This window comes from Lycium ferocissimum, chromosome 5 (assembly GCF_029784015.1).
Source record: "Lycium ferocissimum isolate CSIRO_LF1 chromosome 5, AGI_CSIRO_Lferr_CH_V1, whole genome shotgun sequence".
In the NCBI taxonomy this organism is placed as follows: Eukaryota; Viridiplantae; Streptophyta; class Magnoliopsida; order Solanales; family Solanaceae; genus Lycium; species Lycium ferocissimum.
The window spans coordinates 48,825,668-48,832,016 of NC_081346.1; positions in this window are offsets into that span (position 1 = coordinate 48,825,668).

Here is a 6,349-nt window from a genome sequence, read left to right on the forward strand (position 1 = left end):
ACGGTTAATTATGCCAAGTAAATTCCTCTTTATTCCTAAGTGAATTTATTAAACAAGGTTTAAAGTTCTTGAGTTCTTGTTATTTGTTCTTACCTAACCCTAGCTATTTTCCCAATTAAACTACGCTTATGGCGTTAGCTAATGTTTAAAACCACTAACTATATGATGAAAACAAAGAACAAAATAAACTCTAAAAAATCCATTATGCGTATGTCTTTCATGATCCCCAATCACAACACACCCATCCTTGGGTTCACAACCTTCGTAAAGGTGTTTAGCTACTCATGGCAACAAGAAAACAATAAAAGATTGAAGACTACATAATTGAATTCTGTATTTAACTTACAAATAAAACTTGAAAGTAATGAAGGTAATTTGTCTGGAAATCTTCAAAAGCAATAACAACTCAAAAGTAATTACTCCAAGTCTAAAACTCTAGATGTCCAAAAAAAATAAAAACCTAAATAGGTATTTATACAAGTCAAACTCGGTAATAATCAATCCCAAATTCCGTTCCACTGGCTTGCACTTCGACCGATCGTCGTTTCACTTCCGACGGTCGTTGACATGTTCGACGATCGTAATGACGATCCGATGACATATTTTTTACTCGCAAGAATTCCATCGTCAAAGCACTTCGACGAACCATCAATCATGTCGACGGTGCAAGTCGACAATCTGATGACTTTGTCACTTTCTAGAACTCGAATGATGATTTATAACTCGATGGACCGTCAAGCATGTTGACGGCCCGTCCTTAATGCTTATCGTAACGTATCACTTTATATTCCCGCTTTTCGCTTTTCGAGCATTCTAACTTCGAAATACCGCACAACGCACCAAACACCTCAAACTAACACAAAGTTGCTTGAAAAACAAGTAAACTTAGAGTTAAAAAGCATTAGTCAGGCCATAATTTCACGGCACATCAACACTCCTTAACTTAAAGTCGTTGCTTGTCCTCAAGCAAGTCAAGTAACGACTCAATCTACAAATGTCTCGATATTACAAAGTAAACCGTTCACAAAGTGGTCATGCGCAATTAATTTTCGGCATATCATGTGTATCACAATGACTCTCCCTCCAATAAAGATAAAACCAATCAAGGACTCATTGCAACTAACAATGAGGCTTCAATTTATGACATCTAGTTATCGAAGAAACCATAGAGACTCGAATTAAGACTCACTAGAAACCAAGCCACTTAACAAATTTTCATGTCTCACAAAGCTGCCAAAGAATGTCCCAACATATATGTACATTACGTAATGGGACAAAAGACAAATGAGAAGAGAAACAACATACACTCACACTCACAAAGAAATTCCTCTAGCTAAGCATGCAATTACCATAAGCTTGCCCTTATTTTTAGTGCCCTCGACTTGGCCAGTCCCGGGCCATGGATCACATCTAGGACTTTTCAAGGTTGTAATGTAGGCTTGGGGACGGGTATGATAGATATTTGGATAACTGTGACTCACCCTTCTTGAACACTACATCTTATTCTTTTCTTTCCCTTTTCGCCGTTTGTTTTCTTCCCCCTTTTTTTTTCTTTAATTCCTTGACGTGGTTTTATTGCTATTCTACTCTTTTATTTTTTTTTTCTTTTGTTTTTTCTCGTCTTTTCTCTACACTTACCACCGGTATCTTTTAACTAGGCAATTCACTTCTACCCTATTTTTAGGGCTTATGCCTCATGTTCCCCTTATTCCACCTATCAACCCCCAACTTAGGCTTTTAGCCTCAATCTTATTATTTTAGTGCCGTGGGAGGGGACCGAGTGCAAAGAGATGGATATTCGTAATGGGTATTGGCTTATTTCGGCTAGTGAAAGAATAGGTTTTAAGGCTCAAAATGGCTAACAAGGGATATTAATATATGGGTAGGCTTATATTTAGGCTAAACAGGGGTTCCTAACATAAACAAGGCCTAAGATCATTTCACAGCTTCACTTATCTTCAGAATGCAGGCATGACTAACCAGGTAAGAACCTCACACACATGGCATCAGAATTGTCAACACACCAGTCTCCCCGCTATAATTCCACAAACAAGGTAACTCAATAATCTAAATGTCACACAAAGAAGCATTCATGTCAATTAAACAACCAAGTCCAAGTTTCTAAAATTTCAGAGAGGAGTACTTTTTTCTCTCAAATCAAAACAAGACATGCCTCTAAGTTAATCAAACCACCACCACATAAGTCAACATTACTCTACTTTATCAAAACACGACCTAAACATTCCGTGTTCAATAAGAAATAAACCCCCTCAGGAAAAGAACTATGGTAGAGAAAAGCCGAGGGGGTCCTAAACACATATATACAATATAAACAAATCAAATACTCCCACCCTCAACTAAAAAAAAATCTACAATGTCCCCAATGCAGTAAAAGGAAAATCAGGGAGTAGGAATACCTGTGGTGCACTAGGCGTGCTGCTCATCTCGCGACTCATCGGCCTGCGAGGCATCAGGTGGTACAACTGCACCAACAATGGGGCCTCGTAGCAAATACAAGCAGCGATTAGCAAAGAGGTGCTCAGGCCATAATCGGCACTGGAGTAGGAAGGGAGGGTGGAAATGTCTCACCAATGGGAGCACTGCTCGAGGTGGCTCCCCTAGTCCCAAACTAGATATTCTCCATGAACGATCTCTGAATGGCCTCTACCATCTGCTACTCCTCTAAACTTGGACCCTAGGGAGAGTGCTCTTTCACACCTCCTCCTCATAACGGGCCACTCTCTTCCTCTTCCCGACGACCCGCCGGGGTAGGCACAACTAACTACACCACCGGAAGCTCCTCCTCAATCTCCTCCGCAATAGATGCAGGTGCTAATAGGCTCGGGTCACAAGCCTTTAACAATAAAACATCGCCTTAAGCTACTCCAACTCTGCCCTCAAAGCATCAATGAAGGCCTGACGGGCCATCTCCAATGCCGCCAATCTAATCTCAAACCCATCTAGCCGTGCTGACAATGTCGACCTCACAGGCTCCATCGCCTCGTCCACTCTTGATCTCACATAATAATCCAGCTGGGCCACTATGATCTTCAACTGTTGGTCCACTGTATCCGCCTATTTTGCAAATTTCCAAAAGTTATCCATCGAGAAAGCATAGGGATCAACTCTGGCGGTACCCTAGGGCCGCGTCTAGGCTACTGTCAAGTCAAGTCCGTGGCTCAAAGAATAGCACCGAGTCTTAACGGAATCATCACCAATATCAAGAATCGGAATCTCGTAATCCGGTACCTAGACAGCCTTAGGGGAAGTATTGGCAAGTGCACTCCCGTGTAGAGTCACCCGTGGCCCTCGATGAACCAAATCGAGTAAGGGTACCCCTCCTGCCACGGGGAACCCATCCGCTTCCCTTTAGCCATCATCGATGGCCTTTTTCTTGCTCTTCTCTACATAATAAACTGACGAAGCTGTAATTTGATGGTCGATATCATGGATAAAACGCACCTGTGACCTCCGAACAAGCTCAAGAATCAGCAGGATATATCGGGTCAAGTTATTGGCCGGGAGGCCCTCAAATGAATCTCGTATCGCCAAAGCCCCAAAATTAATCGGATATCTAGACATCAATGCGGCAACAACCCGCCTATCACCAAGTGTGTTATCTACTCTGCGCTGAGAAACCGCAAATGCACCACGCTCCACCAAAACTTTCCCTCCTATGTCAACCATCTCTTCACTATCCTCTTAGCCAAGTTAATACACTCGGCCCTCATGCTCGGACGACCAACCACTGTAGCTACCCAATCCCTGACGGACTACTCCTTGCTTCTAAGCAACTTGTCTCCCAACTCAATTGTCTACCTCGGGGCGGTGTAATTATCGCCGAAAAATACTCTGTTGATGGCCTAGGAAGATATATCAACACTCACTCCTCAGATCTCAACCTCTCTGAGTGGCTCCAACTCTCGCAATTTCGGCGCCTCTTCTCGACTTTCTTGATCAAAGGCCCCATATGTGCATATATCTCACTGACTAAAAATCTAAGCTCATATCCCTGTGCAGCCTCCCGCATAAACTCTAGTTGATAATGGTGACGAGCCTTCTCAAGTCTTCGGGGTAAGATCCCGAGCCCTCAAAACCGATCACAGCTTCTTCATTTATGGTGCGATTCTCATGCTGGGTGTCGTCACCTTTCAATTCAATGCCATACTTATACAGCTGCCTGGCACCCTCAACAGTGAAACGATCCTCAAGCCTCTTGCTTCTAAGTTTCGTCCCAGCCGCATCGCATACGCACCATCCTCATCATCACCGAAAAAGCGCGAGCTCGACGGTCCGGGATCTAGAAGGTGCCTGAGAGGTCTGAGCAGCATCCTCAGATTAAATTGCCAACAGCATTGTAAGTCTGCAGATTAAATAAAAAATATTTCGAATTTGCATTTTCAACTCCAATCAATCAGAGAACCCATATTCAACTATTTTGCACAATTGCGATTTTGGGGCTTTGGGTTACTCAGACTTCACCCTTATTTTTACCTTTTTCAACCTTTGGTAATTATCCAGGTTTTGTTTGGTGGGTATAGCGATATCAAACAGAGATTTTTAATCGAAATACCGTCCACCCTGTTGGAGCATTCGCACCTCACTTCAAATTGCAATTTTACCGTAATCTCTTTTTACTTTGACTATCAAGGTGCATAATGAATCAACAAGTTGATTAAAATGCCTGCCGACTCTATGGGGGTACGATATTCTCGTCCCCAGGAGACCTACTAATAGCAGTCATACCAAATTCCCTTCCCTCAACCACAATTTCACATTTTTTTTTAAAAAATTTTAAGCATGGATTTCATTTACCAAGTACAAACCCTAGGTCATGATCTCTACCCTTTGCATTAAACATCTCATATATCACTATCCCAACCCAATCAACACAACCCCAACTTATTCAATCCTGGTAAAAACACACACCAAATTCCCAATTTCTCGTATCCCTTGAGTTAGGAGTCCTAGGTAATGTTTTCTAGAGATTTTTGTGCTGCATTCTACTAAAATAAAATCAAGAAAGGGCCAAAATTCACTTAACATACCTAATTATGTGAAGAAGTAGAAGAATACTTAATTAATATTGAAAAAAAAATGAGAACTTTTCGTGGGACCTAGGCGAGGGTTTAAGTGAGCGGAGATGAACGAGGGTTTTCATTCTTTTAATTGTAGGAAATTTAAGGAGAAACAATGGGAGTTATGTAGGGAATTATGGAGGGAGTTATGGGAACCGAAGAGTTTGAGTGGGAGTGGGAGTATTATACGTTTAATCGGTTTCCGTTTTGCCCGTTATTTCTTTTTTTAAAAACGCGACCGTTCTGCTCCTTTATATTTTTTTTTCGAAGCTTTGACGTCAAAGCATAAATTCAACCCAGAAAATTAAAAATGCCGATTTGTTGACGAGCACTTCGACAAATAGCCAAGCCAAACGTGTCAACGGTCCGTTTAATGCTGCCGACTTACTTACCTCCTACAGAGTAGCGCTTGCTAATTTGTTCAAATTTCCCGCATACCGCTATCAGACATTGACGGTCCACACATGTTGGATGCCTGCCTTGCGGCTCGGTGTAACTTTGTCGGTTACTCGAGTTTCAATCTCAAGACTGCTACACTCCACTAAACAACAAAAACAAAAACTAACACCCGCAAAACAAAATTGCAGAATTTTAAACTGTTGCCTCCCAAGAAGAGACCCATCGATTTAACGTCACGTTGATAACGGCAGCTACTAATTTACTCTGGTCGACTTGCCAAGTCATCATTCATTCCTAGGTGCTTCAACCGATATCGGTCAACAATTCTATCCCCTGAAATCATACCATGGTAGTGCTTCACCCTCTGCCCGTTCACCTTAAATGTCCGAGTTCTATCTTCGGACTACAATTTAATAGCTCCATGGGGTGAGACACTTACCACTTTAAAGGGGCCTGACCACCGTGATTTCAATTTGCCCGGTACCAGCTTCAATCTAGAATTAAATAGTAAGATAGGATCACCCTCAAGGAATTCGCTTCTCAAAGATCTTCTTGTCATGATATTGTTTCATCCTCTCTTTGTATAACGTTGCACTTTCATGGGCCCCGATAGCGAAGTCATCCATCTCATTAAGTTGAAACAACTCCGAGTTTGGTCGCTTCTTCCCAATTCATGTTCAATTTCTTCAAGGCCCACATGGCTTTATGTTCGAGTTCAATCAAGTGTGTGACATGCTTTGCAAAAAACTAGCTTGAAAGGCAAAGTCCCAATCGGAGTCTTGAAGGCAGTCCGGTAAGCCCATAGAGCATCATCGATCTTGCGGGCCCAATCAGTTCTGTTTTCATTCACCGTTTTTGCTAAAATACTCTTT